Here is a 22,975-nt window from a genome sequence, read left to right as displayed (position 1 = left end):
ACTAACAAACAACAATTCAGAATGTGTATTCCCACAAGTCATTTCGAAATGCAGAAATTAATTGACCAGGATTAAACAAACAAACACAGATAATGTATTACTATAAGAAAACCACCAGAATGACATACAGCATTCGTTACCTGTATAATACTGCCAGCCTGCCTCTTGTTCACCCCCGGTGATGACGGATGAATAGTACAACCGGCAACGCTGAGACGTGGATTGTGCAGTACCATGTTGCACTGCAGATTACGGAGACACATCCACAAACAGGCAGCTTTGTAAGAAAAGCTGCTTTCAGTGATGAAGGTGTCATTGAACATTTGTCCATCCAAACTTCTATGGTGGCAAAATGTCAGAATGCCACATTGCAAAGCTGAGCTGTAAGTCATGGTGATGGTGAGAACAAGCTGAACATGCTGCACGTTTCTGGCAATAGTTCCGGGAAGCTAGAGGAGAATATTCAAGGAGCATGTCACTATAACTAAAGTATCAAACGCCTAGTGTGACGATTTATGGATAAGATTGGTACGCACCAGTACCGGAAACACTCTACTCTAGTATCTGGTTTAATGTTTCATATTGACATCTTGACAATATTTAAACGGGTAACATATTGATCAATGGCTTATTGATGAACAGTTTTTCCGACGGTGCCCATCTATGCGGACCTATAAACATATGTTGTTATGTTATACTACATGGACTCATCGTAATCACGGTGGAAAGTTTCGATTATAAAATCGCTTTGTCTCTTCAAACTCGAATTCTTCCGATTGAATTAAACGTCTTCATAGACACAAAAACAAATAACAAATAGAAGGTCAAAACGAACAAACAATGCCAAGATTTTACTGTTTGAACAATAGGAAGCATATTAGAAACGAAGAACAACACCCACGTCATGATTTGCAAATATACTACCGACAAGGTAAGGGAACTGATGACATTTGTTGGTTGGTTTCATATGTCTCATATTATCAGCAAAATTCCAGCTCTATTGCTGCGATCTATAAATAAATGGTGCTTGTATGTGTGATTTTACATGAGTATGTATTCTACAACGAACGTTTCATTCAACACAAACCGAATATTTGTGTTATTTCACCTGATCTTGCTGTCAAATCACATTTTGTATTGTTGGACTCTCAGTGCTCACTCAAACCCAAGCCAACATGGCGGACACGAGACTGTGTACGCTAGAGACTTTCTCATGTCATACTCTGGATATTCATCAGTGACTGGCTTTAACTTGGATTTACCTTTGGAATGTGTGCGTAGAGAACCTTACCAACATACGAAGCGCAAGAGAGGTAAGAAGGGAGGTGTACGTACGCGTGCTCGCGCCCGTAAATACCGGCCACCACTCCCCAGTATACTGATGTCAAATGTGCGATCTCTAAAGAATAAATTAGATGAGCTCACACCTAATGTCCGCTACCAATACGAATATCGGGACAGCTGTCTGTGATATAGAAATCGTGTCAGACTATAAGTATTTGGGAACTGTTATAGACAATAAGCTCAACTGGAACTAGAAATAAGGACAGAATCTATGCTAAGTGCCAACAACGCCTGTACTTCCTGAGAAAACTTAGATCCTTCAAAGTTAGCACACCCACGCTTGTTTTATTCTACAAAACATTTATCCAAAGTGTTCTTTGTTTTTCCATTGAAGCGTGGTCGGGGGCTCTCGCAATAAAACAAAGAAACAAATTCTCCAAAACAATAACTCAAGCAGGCAAAATTTCAGGTACAACCTTCGAGGACATCACATGTCTAGGTCAGCGGCAAGTCAGAAATCTAGCACTCAAAATTTGTACAGATTCGAACCACTTTCTTCATCCCGAATATAAACTTCGGGCGCCGCTATCAAACTCCCCGCCTCAGGACAAAGAGAGCCACCGACTCATTTATCCCATACAGTATTGTTATTTTAAACAAACAGAAGTAGTTTTATTTATTCTTAGCATTCTACTGTGTTTTATGTATCTGTTCTGTATCCAGTGCTATTCCTAAAGTGTTATACATTGTAGTTTATTTATTTATTTTCTTAATGTTTAGTTTTATCCTTCCCCTTTACATTCGTTTAATCTTTGAAACAACAACATTTGGTCATGTTATAACATACTTTAAATCATTTTAACCACTGTTGATTGCTCACTGTGATCTGTGAGAGCTCCTCAGGTCGTGTGACTGATGTTGTTCGTGTTGTAATGTATGTGTAATGGATATATGTATTTATTGTAATTCCAGCGTCCATAACGCAAGACAAATTCCCTTCCTGGGCAATAAAGTATTATTATTATTATTATTATGTTTTACAGATTAAAGATGAAAATGCAGCAGAGAGGGTTCGGGTGATCCTGGCGCAGTCAGGCTGGTAAGGCTCATCATCAGCCCTTGCCCCCTCTACACGCAGCCCAGACAGCGAATGGGACTTCTCCCAGGAAACACTGCCTAGTCGAACCCACCAAGAACTTTCCGGAGAATATGAAGGCTCCCCAACACTGCAGCCTTCTGCATTACCCAGAGTGTCAGAAGGGCTGTGCTCCCGGTGGAGAGCCCGGGCACTCTCCTGATCTGCGCCTAGAGTTCAGGAGGTACCAAACCAAGGGCACCGAGAACAATGGGGAGCCTGACGACAGTGTACTTTGGGTGCAATCGAGACATTTCAAAGGCGAGGTCTGCATATTATCATGCTTTTCTTGAATCTTGGCAGTCACATTGGTGTCAAAAGGGACAGAAAATTTAATGATATATATAAATTCATTGGCTTTATCAAAAAGGACAAGATCAGGTTTGTTGGCTGGAATTCTTCTCAGGCTGTATATGGGCCTATTCCACAGAAGTTTGAAAGCATCATTTTCCATGACGCCCTGGACATGTTCAGGGTCGTACCATGGACGGACCTCGGAGTCAAAGCCACAGGCATGTCGGAGACCGTAGTAAAAGCACCGAGCCATGCCATCATGTCGTTTAAGATATGCTGTTTGTGCCAAGGAAGGACATCCACTGACAAGGTGTTGGACAGTTTCGGTGAATTCATTGCAAAGTCGACATTTCATATTGATATTTTCTTTAAGAATCACATTTAGGCGATTGTGAGTGGGAAGTGACTGGTCCTGAGCAGCAAAAAGGAAGCCCTCAGTTTCACATGTAAGACCAGCCGACTTCATCCAGGCGAAGGAGTCGGTGGGATTGCTATTCTGTTCAACACACTGCATGTACACACGTTGCAATGGCTTCTCAGAAAGCTTCTCCACAAAAGACCGACTCTGGGCAGACTTGGTGAAGGACTTCACCTGGTTTACTTCCATCACTGTACCGTCCAGCAGTACATCGCCATCAACAAAATCAACCTCAAATTTCAGCTTCTGTCCAACAACCTTGGCACGCTTAAAATAGCTGTGGAATTCCTTGCTTTCATCATGAGCCTTGACATGCATCACAAGAGGATCATCTGATAAATAAATATGTGCAAAAGTACACAATAAAATTTTGTCATGAAGAGCTTACACTTTAATCAAACCCCGACCTCCAGAATTGATTGGCATGTATAAACAGTTTAGAGAGGAACGAGGGTGGTGGGATCTGTTATCAGACATGATCCTTCGGGTCAGACGGTCAAGACTCTGGATGTCTTGTTTTGTCCAATCAACTACTCCAAAGGAATAAGAAAGGACTGGCACAGCAAAAGTATTTGTGGCTTTGACCTTGTTTCGAGCAATTAGCTCTGAGCTCCAGTTTTCTTTAAGCGAGATTTGTACTCGGCCCGAAGTTTGTCTTGAATCTGGGCATTCTGGAGCTTGTCTCGAACTTGCATTGCAAGATAGGTGTGGGCCTGATCTTCCACAAGATGATCAATAACTCCTCCCCCTTGTAACTTGACCGATCCGTCATTAGTTACCTTGCCACGTTTCAAATGAAGAGTATTACATTTGTCGAGTCCAAATGTTATGCCAATATCATTAGAAAAGCACTCGACAAGGAGAACCTGCTCTTTCAAATTGGAATCTCCTTTGGTAAGGAGCTCGATGTCATCCTTGTAAAAGAGATGAGTAAGAGGTGTTTGGGATCTGTGCTGAGGAGGTCCGGGATGGTAATCCTCCTCTTTATTGAGCAGAAAGCTCAAAGGATTTAAAGACAGACAAAAAAGCAAAGGACTAAAGGAATCCCCCCTGAAATATTCCCCTTCTGATTGGAATAGATTCCGAAGTCTGCGCCTGCCCTTGCGAGTACATCTCAAGTTGAGTCGACCAGCAACTCATTAAAGACTTGAGTACATCAAGTAGTCGCTCAGGGAGGTCAATACAAAGAAGAGACTTCAGAATTCATTCGTGAGGGACAGAGTCGTATGCTTTTTTGTAGTCAATCCAGCACATGGAGAGGTTGCGGTGGTATGTTTTAGCCTCTTCCAAAATCATTTTCTGTACAAGAAGTTGATCCTTGCACCCCCAACATCCCTTTCTTGCTCCCTTCTGCTCTCTGTAAATGATATCATTGGAAGAGCAGTAAGATGACACGAGGTTTGTCAACACCCTGTGAATATTTTGTATTGTGTATTCAAACATGTGATAGGGCGGAAGTTTTTGGGATCCGTCAAGTCTCCTTTCTTGGGGAGAAGTATTGTCCGACCTTTGCAGAACCATGGAGGAACATCACCTGTGTCCACGAGACTATTGAAACAGTGTAGTAATGGTGTTTGGACACAGGGGAACAGTTTCCAATACCGGTTTCGAATGCCATCAGGCCCTGGAGCTGTATTAGATTTGGACTTTTTTATAACACTTTTTTATAACACTTTTAAGGCAATCTGGTGAGATGTAACAGATAAACGACCTAGTTACTTTCTCATGCATTGCAAACCTTTATTTTTGCCTTCAGGGAATCGACAATTTGGAGAAGTATCTTTTCTTTCGCTGTTTTGGATTTCAGTTTTAATTTTCTCCAAATTGCCATTTGTCGTTTAGACATAAGATTCCCTGATGATCCTAACTTCAGGCAAAGCTTTATCCAGGAAATGTATTTTCTAGTTTCTGTTAGTTTCACTTGAAACCGGTTTTTCTTTGGTCTATTGTTCTTAGTATTGGCTGTGTTTTCTTTGGAAACTGTGTGAAGTTCCTCCAAGGTACGAGCGGCAGCATAGACACAACAATTAATGTCATGTAATGAACAGTCCACAGAAAGTTTCATAGAAAAAATGTCATTTAGTAAATTAATTTCATTTTTGGGAAAAGATTCTGTTATTAGTTTAACTGGCCTCCGCTTTTCTAAAGGTAAATCAGATATTTCATCATAAAAAGAATGAAACAAAATATACACAGGACTTTCGGAAAGATCTGCAACTGAGGAAGAAGAAGAGTGAGGATCCGAAATTTTGGGGCCAACTGGCTACGTGCCGGAAGAGTTTCCATCAGGAAGAGGAGAGAGGTTAACATGGACGTCCATCAGAAGTTTTGGGTCTTCTGCCACTTGGGCATTCTGCTCATGCAAAGGTTCCTGACGGGCATCAGTTATGGGTTGAACTGGCTCACGGGGCATGAGATTTTTAAGCCGCCGGAATAGATCTCGGAGATTTTGCTCCGTCAGGAAAGCATACATGGGCATGGCATTGTCCCAATGCAGCTTAAGCGACTTGCCGTTTATTCGCGGATTTGCAGACCATCCTGTCGCTCTTGCACACTCTAGTAGTGTGTTTTTCAGCTGGTTTGACCAAGATATTCTTGATCGGGTGCTGTGCCTTCCCCTGAGGCAAGTCCCATCTCCAGTAAGGTTGGTTTGACTACCGGAGGAAGGCTGACTGGGCTGCCGAGTTGAATGATTATATTCTCCTTGGCTTTCGGTAACCCAGTGTAAAACCAGCTTCGGGGGGTCCGCCCTAACTGGGTGATGTACGGTTAGTTCAGGGAATAAAATTCCCCTATCTAGGCCCTCCACGGAGAGGCGTACATCATCAGGCCCTAAAGTATTATTATTAGTATATTATTATTTATACCTTTGGGATACGATGACATGTGTCAACTAAGTCAGCGAGCCTGACCACAGATAATAATGTTAGACATTGATTCCTAGTGATGGAATTATCAATTCTGCTTGACCGCGATTCCTTCATCAAAAGTCATACAAAAAGGAGGATCCTCATCTTTTGAAAAACAGTCTTGAGTATATTTGTCGTGGACAATATGCCTTCGTCTTGAAATGACTTCTATAATATGGGCTGACAGAGAAGTAAGTGTATTGTATGTAATTTATTAACGCCAAATTTAGGTGTCTTGTTTTGCATTAGATCCCTGGTGTAACTTCTTATGACAAGCTTATTATTATTATTATTATTATTATTGTGAGGTGTTGGATCTGGTGTCAAACATTTGTTGAGTGGTGCTTTAGTAGCAGAAGCTGTCATTGTGTTACGAGTGATTCCAACATGACCGGGCAACCAACAAAAGACGATGTTATATTGGCCAGTGGCAAGACCATTTGCAGTTCGTGAATTTCGGCTTACATTGGATGCCTGTTAAACACTGTATGGCCCAAAACACAAAGGAGAGTCTGAAAATAGTATGTATTGTTTGTATTTAGACAGTCTTTTGATATATTTAAGAGCAGCTGTGGAAATAGAGCTTTAATCTGGAAATGTAAACAATATTGTTTTGGATCCAATGACCAGCGCACCCCTCCTTGGATCACCTATAACTGTTTTGTTGAATCGACATTTTAGAAGTGGTTGAGTAAAAGATGAAGCATACAACGTAACTCCTAGCTTGATAACGGTGTAAGTAACTACATCGATACGTCACTCTGTGCAATAAACAAGAAGTTGTTATCCAGAAATAGAAATTATCTTGCAAATGTAACAGTAAGTAAATATTGTTCCCCAATGGAACAGCACAAAGCTAAGTTTGCCATTTCATCTAAGCTGAAACCAACAGAAACCTACATTACCCAGTATCCAATAGGTTTCCGCAATAACGGAAACTAAGTCATTGTGCTATGAATGTTTCAGCGAACTGAAACTAAATGGAAACGCATAATGATAGTTTCAGTTGTAGAAACCTGACGGAAACCTAGATTTGTTAGTTTCAGTTTTGTAAACTATGCGGAAACTCGCATTGTCTGTTTCCGCACACTGAAATCTAGCGGAAACCTACATTACCCAGTATCCATTAGGTTTCCGCAAGAACGGAAACTAAGTTATTGTTGCTGTGATAAAGTTGCATGCTTCATAGATTTCGTAAGTGTTTCTTAATTGATGGTATTGTTATATGCTGATTAGCCGTTTGCTTTCAAATTTCAAGTTTTGTTAATTTAAGTTCCACCTGTGGTTTCATTGATTGCCTAGGATGAGATGGCGGAAATGAAATATATTTCAAGGTCGATATTAGCAGCAGAAATCGCATGTTCAGTCCTTCTGCCTAGAAGCGGGATATTGTACGTATCTTCATAACGAGGACTGAAAGAGCAGCTGTACGCTGGATATGACACATTACAATATAGTCATATTCTGTAAGGAACATTTTAACCAGCAGAGTTTAAGAGATGACTCGTCAGCCTCCACATACAGACTGTCAATCGTCGATACATTCAAAGATCAAAAACAAAGTCTAAGAGCTTGACGATCGCTACTGCAGGCTCCACAAAAATGGTGTATCCATAATCGACCTTAGAGGCACCCATGAAGGGCCACCTCCTCGTGGTGGGTGCTGGGTCACGCTAAGCGCCTTTCAACCCCCCGTTGTGGACCCGGGGGGGATATTTTGGTCCACCAACCTGTTGGCCGTGGGTTGCGCCCCTGTGTCGGTGGAGGAAGGGATTCTGGTGGTTGAGGGCACTGGTTCCAGGAACAGTGTTCCTTTGCCCAACACACCACTTCGGCCCTAACTTCACCTAGACGGGTGGTAGAATGGGCCCGGTTCTACCAATCGGCCGGTCATGTCGAGCCCTGTGCATTAAATTGTATCTCCACAAAAATTATATTATGTATTACGTTTTTGACTTTAGGTCTTGACTCATTTCGTTTATAAAATATCAGTTGAATTTGAAATATGTACAATTTATATTGCCTAGAGTCTTATGCCCAGAAGGCGATGGCTCATGGGCCAATCTGGTAGATTGATTACTTGTTTAATCTTTCTGCTTGAGTATATCATCCGGGTATCCTTGGTGCTGCAAGTCGGAGATCCACTTGTATACAGCATTGTCCTTGTGATACTCCGTGGTGGGTGGGGAGCTCGGATGATGAAATCTCTACACTAACCATGGCTTATGAAACCCCTACCAAAAAAACAAAACGTCCTCTTGAAAATGATTCTGATGATGATGACCTTAGACCGTCCAAATCAATTGACTTTTGGCCACGCTTTCTTGTGATCGAAACTCTCGACAAAACACCATTAAAGTTGAACCCTTTCGCGGTTTCCAAGGGTATTCAAGGTATTGCCGGCGAAGTTAAGAACATTAAACGGTTACGTTCAGGTGCGTTACTGGTTGAGTGCGGGAAAACGGCATCAATCAGCCAATCTATTGACTACTGAATCGTTTGTCGGCATTCCGGTCGTTGTATCTGCTCACAGGACATTAAACACAAGCAAAGGTATCATCAGAGATCGTGATCGGTTGTTTTCTGACATGTCAGAACTTGACATCGTTTCTGAAATGAAAGATCAAGGTGTACTCTACGTAAAACGCTTTTCAATCCGTAAAAACAATGAAACTGTTCAGACAAATACTTATCTGTTTTCCTTTTCGTCACCCACTGCTCCCAAATCACTGAAAGCAGGTTATTGCAATATCAATGTTGACACCTACATTCCTAATCCGCTGAGATGCTTTAAATGCCAGAAGTATGGACATGGTGTAAATACTTGTACATTGTCTGTTGTGTGTGCTCACTGTGGTGAGAAGACACACACAACTGAAGATTGTACAAGTACCTTTAAAAAAATGCACTAACTGTTCAGGAGAACATTCATCTTTCTCAAAAGTGTGTCCGATTTGGAAAGAGCATATGCAGATCAACAAGATCAAATTCACCCAGAACATCAGTTTTTCTGATGCCAAAAACTTGTAAAGAGCTCTGAACTTACAGAAAGTTATGCTTCAATAACCAAAACACCAACTGAATCAAGCCCTAAAGTATCTACATCATCCACAAGCTGTCAAACAAACTTGACTTGGGTCAAAAGTGACAGTCCACAGTGTTTATATCCTGCTATATCATCTCAAACCACGGAATCACTTCCTAGTACATCTGAAAGGCAGGCAGAGTCATCTTCAGATCACAAGTCACTCACTCAGTCACGTTCACAATCTCAATCGTCATCTGATACTCAGCAAAATGCTAAAAGCAAACATAAGCAGAAGCTTGATGCTTTCAAAAAACAAAGTGGCAGAGCCCCAAAAGGGTCGGAAAATAGAATTCAGTTATATAACAAATACGGATCACTTGAGGACATGGACGTGTCCGAAAACGTCCATTCTAGGGCACATAGCTTGTCGCCCTCGAAAACAGTGCGGGGTAGATCCCCAATTAATCCGCCTAAAAGATAGGTTTATATACCAATATCGTGCAGTGGAACTGTAGGGGACTCCGGACAAATTTTAATGAACTACAGCTAATTGTCCAAGATTTAACACCATCAGCGTTCTGTCTGCAAGAGACATATCTGAAACAAACAGATCATTTTGACTTACGCCAGTTTGAAGACTATAATTATTTTTCCCCTCCAGGTGATAGAGCTACTGGAGGTTCTACTATCCTTATACGACAGAATGTTATTCATAGCCCTGTTACTCTTAATACTACTCTCCAAGCTGTTGCAGTGCGACTTACTCTGGGTGTAGCATTTACATTGTGCTCTCTGTATATTCCGCCTTCATCGAACCTTCAGCTGACTGATCTTCAATCACTCTATGATCAACTCCCAAAGCCATGTGTTATTATGGGTGACCTAAACGGTCACAACCCACTCTGGGGCAGTACTAACACTAATACTAAAGGCAAAATAATTGAAGATTTCATTTCCAATAATGACCTGTGCATATTTAATGATGATTCAAGCACCTATCTGCATCCTGCAACTGGCACGTATTCTTCTCTAGATTTGTCTCTTGCAGATTCTACCCTCCTGAATGAATTTGATTGGTCTGTTCATAATGACCTTTGTGGAAGTGACCACTTCCCAACTATACTTTCAGAAATAACTCCATCTGATTCTCCTTCGTATACAAGATGGAACTTTTCGAAGGCGAACTGGTCTTTATATCAAACTTTATGTAAATCTAAATTGCGACCTGAATGTTTCAGTGATATAACTGATCCCATTCAGATTTTTGCTGACGTTTTAAATGAAATAGCTGACGAGTGTATACCGAAATCCTCTACAACTCCACATGTACGGAAACCATGGTTTAATACAGACTGTAGACAAGCCAGAAAGGCGAGGAAGAAGGCAGAACATTATTTCCGCCACCATCCAACGGTCCATAATTTAAATAAATTCAAAATACTCAATGCAAAGGCGCGTCGTACCTTCAAACAAAACAAACGACAATCTTGGAGGAAATATGTCTCCAATATTAATTCACGCACGCCAATGTCTAAGGTGTGGAACATGGTTCAGAGAATAAAAGGCAAAGGTTCCAAATCTACTGTTCATCATCTTAAAGATGGTGACAATGTAATAACTGACAAATGCAACATTGCAAATAAAATTGGCGAAACTCTTGCCAAAAATTCATCATCGGCAAATTATGTCCCTGAGTTTCAGAGATATCAGAAACAACAGGAAAAGACGAAACTTAATTTTGACTCGCATAACGGTGAAGATTATAATGAAGTGTTTTCATTACATGAGCTACATACTGCTCTTGGGCAAGCTCATGACACTGCAGCGGGTGATGACAATATACATTACCAGCTACTGAAACACTTACCGGAACCGTGTCTGATGACACTTTTAGATATCTTTGACAAAATATGGACGTCTGGAGAATTTCCTCCTTCATGGCGTAATGCCATTGTAGTCCCAATACCAAAACCTGGCAAGGATCATACAGATCCGTCTAATTACAGACCGATCTCTCTAACTAGCTGTGTTTGCAAAACCATGGAACGTATGGTGAATAATAGATTAACTTGGTATCTTGAAACCAATAACCTTATAACAGATATTCAATGTGGTTTCAGGAAAAATCGTAGTACCATTGATCATTTGGTACGTTTAGAATCCTTTGTTAAGAATGCTATAGTAAATAAACAACATGCTGTCTCAATTTTCTTTGATCTTGAGAAAGCTTATGATACGACCTGGAAGCATGGCATTTTGAAGGATTTACATGACTTTGGTTTGAGAGGCCGTTTGCCTCTTTTTATATCACGGTTTTTAAAAGACAGACAATTTCAAGTCCGAGTGGGTTCAACCCTGTCTGACCATTACAATCAGGATCAGGGTGTCCCTCAAGGCAGTATTTTGTCTGTCACTTTATTTAGTATCAAGATAAACAGTTTATCCAAGGTTTTAAACGATTCCATTGATGGATCGCTTTTTGTGGATGATTTTAATATTTCTTGTCGTGGTAAAAATATGCATACTATTGAACGGCAACTGCAGCTGTGTTTAAATAAAATACATAAATGGTGTCTTGAAAACGGTTTTAAATTTTCCAAGTCCAAAACTAATTGTCTACACTTTTGTAGAAAATATAAGCCGCATAAAGACCCGGAACTATCTCTAAATGGCACTCCTATCAAAGTTGTGAAGGAGGCCAAGTTCTTGGGTATTATTTTTGACTCACACTTAACGTTTCTACCACATATTAAAGCACTTAAAACTAAATGCCTGAAGGCACTTGACTTGTTGAAAGTTGTTTCTAATTCTAAGTGGGGAGGGGATCAAGCTACCCTCCTCCACCTATATCGATCATTGGTCCGCTCGAAACTTGATTATGGCTCCATCGTATATGGTGGAGCCTGCAAAAGCAACCTAAAACTACTTGATTCTGTCCACCACCAAGGCCTAAGACTTTGTCTTGGGTCCTTTAGAACCTCTCCCATTGATAGTCTCTATGTTGAAGCAGATGAGCCTTCTCTTACACAACGTCGTATAAAATTATCTTTACAATACATTACTAAACTATATTCTAGCGAATCTAACCCTGCATTTAACTGTGTTTTCAATCCCTTCTATGAGGATTTATATAACAAAAAAAAACTTCTCTTGTTCCGCCTCTTGGGCACAGAATTAAGCCCTTCATATCTGCTGCCGGCATTGAGCTGGAAAATATAGCTCCTTCCCGTCTTCTTTCTTCTCCTCCTTGGCAACTGGTGAGGCCTGAAGTTGACCTAACTCTGACAAAGTTTAAGAAATCTGAAACTAATGAATTACAGTACAAACAAGAATATAATCAGCTAAAAAACTAAATATAATACATACAAATCTTTATTTACAGATGGGTCCAAGGACGGTGGCGCGGTTGCATGTGCCACTGTCATTGGATCCAGAACAATATCTTCTCGATTACCAAATAACAGCTCTATTTTCACAGCAGAAGCTAACGCCATCTTAACAGCTCTTAAATATATTAATAAACACCGTAAATATGAGCAATACATCATCTTTTCCGATTCTCTTTCTTGTCTTCAGGCTATTAAAAATCTTTCTTGTAAACATCCACTTTTATTAGAAATTATTGAATTATATAATGAACTTGCTACTGGCCAATGCGACATCGTCTTTTGTTGGTTACCCAGCCACGTTGGCATTTCTGGGAACACAATGGCTGATCTTGCTGCTAAGGCAGCACTCAACAAATCTGTGACACCGCTTCTTATTCCTTATTCTGATTACAAAGCTTGCATTAGAACTTACATCCGTGATCTTATGCAGAAGAAGTGGGATGCCCAAGTAGGTATCAATAAATTACATGCAATTAAACCAACCATCGGTTATACCTACTTGGGTTGCCAGTCCAGATTTCAAGAGGTCATTATGCGACGATGTCGCATTGGCCATACGCGTTATACTCATAAATACTTGCTAAAAGGTGAAGATCCTCCGTTTTGTATCCCTTGTGATGAGAGAGTTACGGTCAAGCATATCCTGCTTGACTGTGTTGAATTCTCCATCATAAGGGGTAAATATTTCAGTGTAAAAACACTTAAGGATCTTTTTACTTCTGTTAATTCTCATTTAATTATTGGTTTTTTAAAAGAAATTGACTTCATTGATGAATTCTGATTAACATGTTCTGTAGATAGATGTATTTTAATGATTGGTAGTTTAGATTAGTAACTGAGATTGTTAGTGGCTGTACCCTCAAAGGGGGTTGAAGTAGTGTAAAATTATTGTCCTCCTGAGAGGGTACGTAAGTCCCAAAACTTTCAAAGTAGAATTTTCACATACCAAGTTTTTAAACGTAGTATTTTTGTTCATTTAGATTTCGGCTAAATTATCCTACAATCACCAGCGGCTGAAGGGATAGTGTAAATCCAACTAGGGTCCATGCAGGTAGCAAAAGTACTGTAAGTCCCCATGGACCCTAGTATGGTGACCTACTTTCAGTTGTTGGTGATCTATAGCCTATTTTTATATTGTGTTGTCCCCTATGGTTAAAATGTTTTAGACTCTATTACTAGTTTTACATGTATATCTGTGATGTTCTAGTTGTTTTACTGCCCTTCGTCGGCAGATTTTTTATAATTTACATATATTTCATTCCAATATCAAATGTTCTCGTCACGATATGGCTGAAATATTGCCGATGTGACGTTAAATATTAACTCACTCACTCACTCGGTCTGGTTGTTGACCCTCAGGAGCAGCCGGACTGTTCTGTAAATCACCAATACGCCGCTCTCAGTGGTCGAGGCGTTTCAAAGCATCATCAATCTTAAAACACAGTTCAGCAATTACCGAATCGCCGTTGTTTTGTTCTCTTCTGACATTTGGCGTCTGCTAAGGACCAGTCACGCCCCACTCGAAAATGTCATCAACTAATGAATGGTAAAACAATATAATGAGACTGCCCAACACCTTACCAGTCGATAAACATAGTATGCAGTTATGATTCTAGGGGGGTCGAAAAAGGTGAGCATGTGCTGCCATAACTGTGACAAACGTTAAATTCACATCTGACAAAGAGACAACAGCGGAACATATGGCAATATAATTTTTGCAAAGATTTTATTTTTTGCAATTCTTTTAGAAATAGTATACTTAAATGTGTTGTGCTGACTAATATATCGTTAACCACATTACCCACTTATGTGAAATTTTGGATATGGCTTTACTAATGATTCCTTCAAAATAAAATGGAAGCTTTCAAACACTGCACATCGAGAATATAGTAAGGCCGACTACTATTTGACCGACGCTCGTATGACAACAGAATTTCTGTAAAGAATTGCCATTGCAGACGGATAGACCTTTCTGTGTCTGATTTATCTGGATATTGATCTTGTATAGTACAAATAAGACAAAGGCTATAAAATGTATCAGAAACATCTAAATATATCCCTAAAAAGAACATCTAATCTACTTCCAAAACAACAAATGGCTGCTGACATTTACTCGTGATGAGCAGAATGGAATACTTTATGACCAACAAAATATTAAATGGGAAAATCTTCTGGAATACATCGAAATGGTCTGTTAGGTTTGTTCTTTGTCAAAATTGCAAGTAGCAATATATCTTTTTGACACGACTATTGGTGTTCTTATAGAGATGAAGAACTGGTTGTCAGCAACTCATGCTTATCGAAAGAATCGACTAAGGGGAACGGCTGGTCTTGTGTATCAAGTCGGAAAACGTAAGTTCACATTAAAATGTACACTCCAACATGCTTGGGGACTTGGATGCACGTGAGCATGTGGATATATGTTTTGAGAAATTGTTTACAGCACTTACTTTACATGTTTATTGCAGTGTGCTTGGACATGGCTTACTGTTTTCATCCAAATTTTGAAACTTGACATTTGATTCAAGTGGTGCTCTATTAATGCTCATGTGTAGAGTTAGTATTCAGGCGCGGACATATACGTCTGGACAAGAATTTAATCTGCCTTTGTTGATTTATTTTCATTTGATCAAGTTTAAATGTCAAGTTGTACTTACAGAGAGCCATTCAGGTGAAACTGACGTGTGATGTTTTCCACGTCTAAATAAAAAAGAAATGGCAAGAAATGGTCCTTAGTAAGGTATTCTACCTCCAGTTGCTGGTGATCCCTGGCCCATATTTATTTTGTAAATAGTATATAGCCTTAAATAGTATATAATGTGAAGAAACATGCAAATTTTCAAATCTCTAATTATGATATTATAGTTGTTTTACCCTCCTTTGGCAATAGATTTTAGAATATAACGTTATAAAAGATTTAAGTATGACCTGTTTTAGTCACGATATGACTGAAATATAGCCGATGTGATTGTAAACGTGTACTAACTAACACTTATTCAATTATTTGGGGTTGTTGGGTAGCCTAGTGGTTAAAGCTTTCGTTCATCATGCCGAAGACCCAGGTTTGATTCCCCAAATGGGTACAATGTGTGAAACCTATCTCTGATTTTCCCCATCGTGAAATATATCCCGCTGGAATATTGCGTAAAACCTAACTCACTCACGCACTCATTACATTTATTCTCATTCAGATACTTGTTTAGGATGCATGGTGGTGTACACCCTCAACATCGAATATGTAGACATAACATATGTATATAGGATGACAGTTTCTTGTACGTTTGTCAGGATTCGAACCCACGCTTTTAGAGACAGGCACCTAATCACCAGCGCACATCGTCAGCCTTCTAACCCACTCAACCGGCGCGGCTTCCACTAAATGGCATTGTCTATTCGTAGTTTTCGACGATGAGAACCGTACCAAGGTACACTTGTCAGAGAGGTACACAAAACACGTGATGTTGACTACCAGCTGTCCGAGTTCCACTCAGCAGTTACTGAGTGGGTTAAATAGCTGACGTTGTGTGCTGGCGATTAGGTGCTTAACTTTACTGTTAAGTGTAATCCCAATTATGTAACATTTGACCACTTTCAAAATGGCATTGTTTATTCACAAATATACAGACACCTAATGCCCTTAAGAAATCACAGTCGCCCACTTAAGGCAAAAGACCATCGATGTGTGATAAAGGACAAAGCTTGAAGACAATCTGATTCCATTTTCAAGCCACTATTCAAAATACAGACAAATATATACCAAATTTCAAACATTTCTCGTTATACTTGTACACATGTTACTGTCTTTCTCAACTATAATGAGAGAGTAACAATGTTTAGTTTACTTATATACCTCTAACTCCTTGGAACTATAAACAAGTGTACTGAGGCATTAATGTATTTAAGACAAACGAATTATAGAACTCGAAATGACCATTTACAGTGTATTTCATTTTGATATATGACCCGTGAAGATCCGGGTTAAACTTGGTCTTTAGTAACCCTTGCTTGTCGCAAGATACGACCAATTAGATAGGGTGGTCAGGCTCGCTAACCTGGTTTCATTGTACTCCAACTGCGTAGATTCAAGTTTATGCTGTTGATTGTCTGGTCTAGACTCGATTAGTAACAGGCCTATATTAAATAGAGCTGGAATATTGCTGCTGAGTCCAGCGTTAAACTACAAACAACCAGTGAAATATATCAATCTATGTGAGTTTCTGTGACTTTCACATCTCCGTCAATAAGGAGGGAGTCCACAGTCATTGGTTGGAACTCCTCGGGGATCTTCTGAGTGAAGACCCATTTGTCATCAACAGATACCTGAAATTATTGATTGAATTTAATTGTGGCTTCGTTTAAAGTAGGGTTGATATATATTTAAAGCTACATATGGGCTCATTCGTGAATGTTGGATCCGTCAAATGAATATTTACAGTACAATGTATTTCATTTTGACACATGACCCGTGAAAATACGGGTTAGAATTGGTCTTCATCGATCCATGCTTGTCGTAAGAGGCGACTAACAGGATCGGGTGGTCATGCTCGCTGACTTGGTTGACACATGTCAGCGTATCCCAATTGTGTAGATCGATACTCAGGCTGTTGATCACTGGATTGTCTGGTCCAGACTCGATTATTTACAGACCACCGCCAAAGAGCTGGAATATTGCTGAGTGTGGCGTTATACAACCAACCAACCAACGTGAAAGTAGAATTATCTATAACAATGTATCAACAGTTTTAATCCAAACCCATTAATCAACATGGATCAATGATATGTTGACTTTCAAAGATTACAAATACTCCATACATTCATTCTTTTCACAAAACTAGAGGTGTTCGTGATGAGCAACCTCCTCGTGGTGAGTGCAACACGCAACAAAAGCTAGATCACCTTAATGAGATCATGATTCCAAGGAGGATTTACATCACTTTGGTCACCAGTGGCTGTATGTAACCAACATTAAAACTGTAATCGAGTAATTATGATACTATATTCTGGTCACCCCTTTGTAATACAAACCAATAATAGCGATGTGAAACTATGATCGTTTGTTAAACAACTTTTATCGTAAGTTGAACAAAATTCTGAGATATAAATGTTCAATTGACAAGGTCAAATTATGAGGATTCACAATATTAATTTCACTTTATTTGATTTACTTTTTTGTTTAAAGTGACATTCATCGGTACGTTTTCAATGCAAACAGACTGTAGTTGATGTTATATTTTCGATTAGGTTGGAATCGAGTGGTCTTGTTGTTTTACTCTCAGTTTACATGCATTTGTCATTACAGTATTGATGGGTCTCACGAAATGACTTACACACTGGCGATGTTAAATTGTAACTCATTCACACATCTCATTAACATGACTAACTTGCGTATATGGCGAATAGGTCTCTCAGTATGCTTGCTCACCAAGAAGTGTCCCAATGGTATTGTACATGACTCTGTATACCATTGTGTAAAACGGCAGTTTTGTACCTGAAAGTCATTCTTCCCCATCACCACTGCCAACTCGAATGCCCTCGATATCAGATTAGGATGTACTTCTGCACTTATCCACTTTTTACTGTCCATTTCCCAGTCACCTCCATAAGTTATACGATTGTCATTCTCATAGTCTACATTGATGCTGAAAAGGACGGTTGCCTTGTGCTCCAGGCGGATGATAAACCTTCAAAATCAAAAGATTTATGATCAAGATAAGGAGACTAATTGAGATTAGGTATGACCTATTGCTAAGATGGTAATGTGTTGCACTAATATGTACAATATTTTAATGAGAGAGGCAGTGGGGTAGCCTATTGCTGATAGGCTGGAATATTGCTACAAGTGACGAAATGTAAAACTAAACTAAAACTAAACTCACTCACTCTCTCATGGACAAGGTTTTTGTTTCCTTGTGAAAAATAGGATATTTCACATTTTATTTAGCAAAACGCGAGTCAACAATGTCTGAAGGTACATACTACATTAACGACCATTTGGTGATTGGCAGATATACAAACCAGCAAGAATCCGAGTCGGTCCTTAAGGTGAAGGTCACTTTGTCTCCAGAATTCAGACTTTTACTCAGAGGGACTGGCTGAAGACAGATCAATTCACACATTATAAATGAATGTATTTAGAAAATAGAAACCTGTATCCAATGGTCTGCTACAGTATTACAGATGCAGATGAATTTAAGATGTTATCACAAAACGATATCACCATAGAGAACAATACAATATAAAACAGCAACTGAAGGTAGATCACCATACTAAGTGAGGTGAGCTAACTGAAAAAATATTACCACTCCTAACTGTACATTATACAAACACTGCCTATTTCACAGTTACAAAAATCGTCAGCACCCAAAGGTAGGCCACAACAGTAGGGACCTTGGGGACTTGCAGTCCTTCTGCTACCTGCATAGTACCCTAGGTGGATTTACGCCCTACCTCTGGCAACTGGTGATTATCAGACAGTTTAGCCAGATAGTTAAAAGTAAGACATATGTTTCGTTTAAAACCACGTACAATGAGAGATACTTTGAATAGAATTGGACTTACGTATCCTCTCAAGAGGACAATTATTTTACACTACTTCAATCCCCCTTGATGGTACACTCACCAACAATCACAGTTATTTGATAATTCTACCAAATTAAAATCACTGATAAATGGACACCAATAATAACCCAAACAGACCATTACAGGCGTAGTGTACTCAGGGAAAGCAGGCATGGAATACAATTTACTCTGTTGTAGTGCTAAAAACTATGGTAATAGGACGTTTACAAGTACAATAATGTTCAGGATTCTGGCATATACTGCTCAAGAGAGTATCCTAAACCGAGCATAACCTAGCTATCTGGTGTAACCTCCACCAACTGCAATAACATCTCTCATCCTCCTCATTGAATTACAGCTTGACGTTGAGATGTTGCGTTCCATTCTTGATGAAGGGCTTGTCAGGATTTTGTACTGAAGGATCTCTCTTGCGTATTCTGCGACCATAATTTACTAAACATGATCTATGGGACTGAGATCTGGATTCCTGGTGGGTCAAGATCGCTACCGTCGCTTGACATCGAAATCTCGTCAGCAGCAGCATTTACACGATGTCGATGTAACCTAGCATTGCCAACCCGTAAAGACGGACCTTGTTTTCGGAGGATGGTTGATGGAAATATGGTTCAACAACTCAGTCGGGGATGTCAGTGATATGCCATTGTCCATTCACAGTTTGTCTGATCGTCAAGTTTACAGCCATGTAAGAGCACATTAATGAACCCCCACCAAACAGTACTTGCTACAAGGTATTTCGTCAGGCGCCATTTCATGAAACAATAAATCGACATTCGTCCGACAAATTGACACTTCCCTATGGCATCAAATTCCAGCGAGTTTGACACCGAGCTAGTCGTACTGCTTTGTGCTCTGGGGATAACGATGAACGTCTGATACGTCTTCTGTCTTTATTTTAGGCGATTTTGCACGGTTCTGTGAGTGAGTTACATGGTTACATACCATCGGCAATATTGCAGTCATATCGTGAAGTTTACAAACTAACAACATGTGGCACTTGAAACTATCCTTGGAAGCATCTTCACAAATTCAACGCCGAAAGTTTTCTGTAGAACGTAATTGTGCATATTCCTGTTTACAAATCAGCTTACATGTGCTATTGTTATTTGTGTAAAGATATTGAGTGAGAGATATAATTCAACCCTGAACCACCCCGTGAGAAACGCCACATTGAACTTTCACTGCAGTATAGCACTAAATTAATTTCGAATCCATCAAATCCAGTCAATTGTGTTTTCAACCATCTCTATGAAAACTTGTATATCTGCACAGGTCTTGGCATGACCAGCTGATAGATAGAATCAGGCCCATCCTTCCACCCGTCTAAGTGAAGTAAGGGTCGAAGAATTGTATTGGGTAAAAGTGAACACAGATCTGGACCCTTTACCCTCAGCCACCAGAATCATTTCCTCCGGCATAGGGGTGCTTTCCACAGGTTGCCTTATTCGGTCGCCTCTTACGACCAGCAATGATGTGCTGAGGAGGACCTCACGGGAAAGAGCTGTTAGCGTTACCCAGCACTCACCATGAGGAGGTTGCTCTTCACGAGCGCCCCGTTCTGTTGGACAAACTCTGATGTAGATGCCACTCTGAAGTCCTGTGATTCTGGAGTCCTATGATACGTTTTTGTTCATATGCATGATAACTTCACAGGTTTGTAATAATTGTCATATTGAAAAAACTATTCAACGAGGAGTATTTTCTTTACCTGCCACAGGTACGATAACATCAGAAAGACTATGTACTTTAACATATATGGGAATGACCTAACATCAATACTTCGTGGCGATAGTTCAGTCCGCAGTTCCACAAATATGGACATCATTCAATCAGGTTATGACTTTATCCTAAATTTTAAAGGACAGCTGCATGATTATAATTTTCCACAGACACCACAAACTTCAAAATACTGACTGTCTACGTGAACTAACCAGCCGTTTCAACTCATTACTTGCAGAGGTATTGCTTTTCTACCGATCCAGATTTTGGGAAATAAAAATGTGTTCAAACCACATACTTCTTCAAGGGAACCATATCTGTGGCAAGACTGTCTCCCCGATGCCAGGTAAGCAAGGCGGAACGTGCCGTTTGGACATTTCAGCATCTCAGTTTCGTCGGTTCCTACAATATTGGAATATCAGACTTGTGACTCGAAGAAAAAACAATTAAACTTAACATAAGGGTGGGAGTTTTATGGATGTTAACTTCTTTATTATGAGGAACCCAACGGTTCCGAGAATATACTTACTTCTTCATCAGGTGAAAGAATGTCATGAGGCAGAGAGCATATATGTGTACATGTAAGAACAACAAGTTGGATCAGACAACAAAGATGGAGACTGAGCAAGGGTGAGTGAGTGAGTTGGGTTTTACACAGAGCTGGACGCCAGAAATGGGTTTCACACATTGTACTCATGTGAAGAATCGAACCCGGGTCTTAGGCGTAACGAGCGAGCTTTTTAACCACTATGCTTCCCAGCCGCCTCTGCGTGTTGTAAGAGGCAACTGTTCAGGATCGGGTGGTCAGGATCGCTGACTTGGTTGACTTATGCCATCGTATCCCAAATTCGTAGATCGAAGCTAAAGATGCTAGTCAGACTGGATTATCTACAGACCACCGTCATGCAATTGGAAAATGCTGAGTGCAGCGTTGAACAAAAACTAAACACACACAAAAATAGTTGTACATGACTAACTGCACAAGGTTTGACGCTACAGGCGGTTATCTCTTTGTAACTTTATTTGTATTATTGATTAGATCATAATGATATGTGATTGCCTTCATATTAGCAGTTACCAACAGAGGGGTTCATGGTGATTTGGTCACCATTGTAAGATTGGAGTAGTAAAATATGTTAAGTGTAGGTCTTTGAAAGGCATTTAGAAGTGATACACATACCAAAGAGAGTTTTATGGATGTTAACTGTTGGCACTATTACCCGTTACATCCCGTTAGTTCTTTTCCATTGTTGAAACCCCCCACCCCCACTCGTGATATTGCTGGAATATTGTTAAGAGCGGCGTAAAACCATGCTCACTCACTATTTGTCCATTGCCTGTAATTTAATTCCAGGCGTGGAATAAGTAAACTTCAGACTGAAGCTAATTCAGTCTCGGAATCAGTCAGTCCTGTATGTCAACTTTACCTTTTGTAATATGACAGCTGCACATTCCAATTCCCATATGATTCAACTGCTTGTTACACTGAAGGATTTCCCTGCATTTGCCATCACCGCAGTGTTGTACCAATGAAGGAATCGGCACGTTGGAGCAGAGGAAAATATGGAACAGTTGATGAAGCAACATCTCCCTGGCTACAGATATGATCAAACGAGTATATGGATGGTCTTAGGATTCACTTTGATGTCTTCCCTTCCGGTATTGATCATGTTCTATATTTGGAACGTTTTATTGTATATGTTTTATTTCATTCAAACAAAACAAGAGCCATTAAACGCGTTCAATTTCAATTCTCTCCATAAAATATCTTAAAACATAACAAAACGTTTTCACATTTCACTAACTTTCCATGAATTCTAGATGATTACACATTTACTTCATCAGTTTCTAATATACCTTTCAAATAACCCGAACTCAAATACTGGTATCTCATAAAAGTATTAAAAAGTACATGCAAAAACAACATCTATACATCGTGTTTCAGCGATATGGATGGTCTTAGGATTCACTTTGATGTCTTCCCTTCCGGTATTGATCATGTTCTATATTTGGAACGTTTTATTGTATATATTTTATTTCATTAAAACCAAACTGAAGCCAATAAATGGGTTCAGTTTCAATTCTCTCAATAAAATATCTTAAACATAGTGAAATGTGAATTATAAATGATTACATTTTTCACTTGATCAGTTTCAAATATACCTTTCAAATAACCCTAGTACAAATACTGGTATCTCATAAAAGTATTTAAAGGGCACATGC

The 22,975-nt window shown here is 39.7% G+C and overlaps 1 long non-coding RNA gene across 1 annotated transcript; it reads right to left on the bottom strand.

Moving 5' to 3' along the window:
• Window positions 1-982: 982 nt before the first annotated feature.
• On the bottom strand, window positions 983-21,515 carry LOC124254068. Its single transcript, XR_006892373.1, has 3 exons — window positions 21,407-21,515; window positions 11,153-11,159; window positions 983-995 (listed from the first exon to the last, which is right to left on the bottom strand). It is a non-coding gene; the product is annotated as an uncharacterized LOC124254068 (long non-coding RNA).
• Between the last annotated feature and the right edge of the window lie 1,460 nt (window positions 21,516-22,975).

The sequence above is a fragment of the Haliotis rubra genome, unplaced genomic scaffold, assembly GCF_003918875.1.
Source record: "Haliotis rubra isolate DU_JTF1 unplaced genomic scaffold, ASM391887v1 Scf562, whole genome shotgun sequence".
Taxonomy (NCBI): domain Eukaryota; kingdom Metazoa; phylum Mollusca; class Gastropoda; order Lepetellida; family Haliotidae; genus Haliotis; species Haliotis rubra.
Note: the sequence above shows the minus strand (reverse complement) of the source record. Positions and strands in the feature narration are given on the sequence as shown.